Raw genomic sequence first — 1,457 nt, 5'->3', positions numbered from 1 at the left:
CTTGGCTGCATCAAGATGCTGCAATGTATTCTGCTTCACATGTAGAATCTGCCACTGTATGCTGCTTGGAACTCTTCCAGCAGATGGCCCCACCCTTAAGAGTGAAGATATATCCCGACACGCTCTTGCTATCATCTTGATCTGACTGAAAACTTGAATCGGTAATATCTCTCAAGTTTTAAGTCAGAATCACCGTAGACAAGCCACTAAATCTTTAGTATTTCTCAAATACTTAAGGATGGTTTTTACAACCTTCCAGTGGTTGCTACCTGGATCAGACTGGTATCTACTCACTACTCCTAGTAAGTATGCCACGTCTGGTCTAGTACATGTCATGGCATATATTATAGATCCCACTGCCGAAGCATATAGAATTCTATCCATACTTTCTCTTTCTTAAGAGGTTGTCGGACAATCCCTTTTAGAGAGGTTAATTCCATGGCCCATTGGAAGATAACCTTTCTTGGAATTAATCATACTGAACCTTTTCAGTATAGTATCAATATATGTGGATTGGGATAATCCAAGCAATCTTCTAGATCTATCTCTATAGATCTTCATCCCTAGGATGTAAGATGCTTCTCCCAAATCCTTCATGGCAAATTGAGATGATAGCGAAACCTTCATTCCTTGTAATGCAGGAATGTCATTCCCGATTAAAAGAATGTCATCCATATACAAAACAAGAAATATAATAACTGAACCATTAGCCCATTTATAAATGCAAGGTTCCTCTTCATTCTTAATGAAGCCATATGATTTGATCACCTTATCAAATCGTATGTTCCAACTCCGTGAAGCTTGCTTTAATCCATAAATGGATTTTTGAAGCTTGCACACCTTAGACTCATCTGCAAGATATAAACCTTCAGGTTGCATCATATACACTCCTCTTCTAAATCTCCATTTAGAAAAGCGGTTTTAACATCCATCTGCCAGATCTCATAATCTAAGTGCGCTGCTATCGCAAGCATAATCCGAATGGATTTGAGCATTGCCACAGGAGAAAACGTCTCGTCATAGTCAATACCATAACGTTGACGATATCCCTTGGCAACCAGATGGGCTTTATAGGTCTCTACTTTTCCGTCTGCACCCCGTTTTCCTTTTGAAAATCCACTTAACACCCTATGGGTTTAATCCCTTCGGGTGGGTCAACTAATGTCCATACATCATTGACCTTCATGGATTCCATTTTCGGATTGCATGGCTCCAAGCCATGCCATCAGAGTCATGCCTCTGCATAGCATCCATATAGGTGATCGGATCCTCATCGTTTTCATCAAGTTCGACAGGATCCCCGTCCTGGACCAAGAAACCGTAGTATCTGTCCGGCTGACGTGGTACTCTACCTGATCGCCTTAATGGTGCATCTAAGATGGGTTCTTGGATCTGATCTAATCAAATCCGACTCAACTAGTTCAGTAGATGGTGTCGGATCTTCTACATGTTGAACT

This window comes from Phoenix dactylifera, unplaced genomic scaffold, assembly GCF_009389715.1.
Source record: "Phoenix dactylifera cultivar Barhee BC4 unplaced genomic scaffold, palm_55x_up_171113_PBpolish2nd_filt_p 000494F, whole genome shotgun sequence".
Classification (NCBI taxonomy): domain Eukaryota; kingdom Viridiplantae; phylum Streptophyta; class Magnoliopsida; order Arecales; family Arecaceae; genus Phoenix; species Phoenix dactylifera.
The sequence above is the reverse complement of the archived record's forward strand: the minus strand, read 5'-3'. Positions refer to the sequence as shown.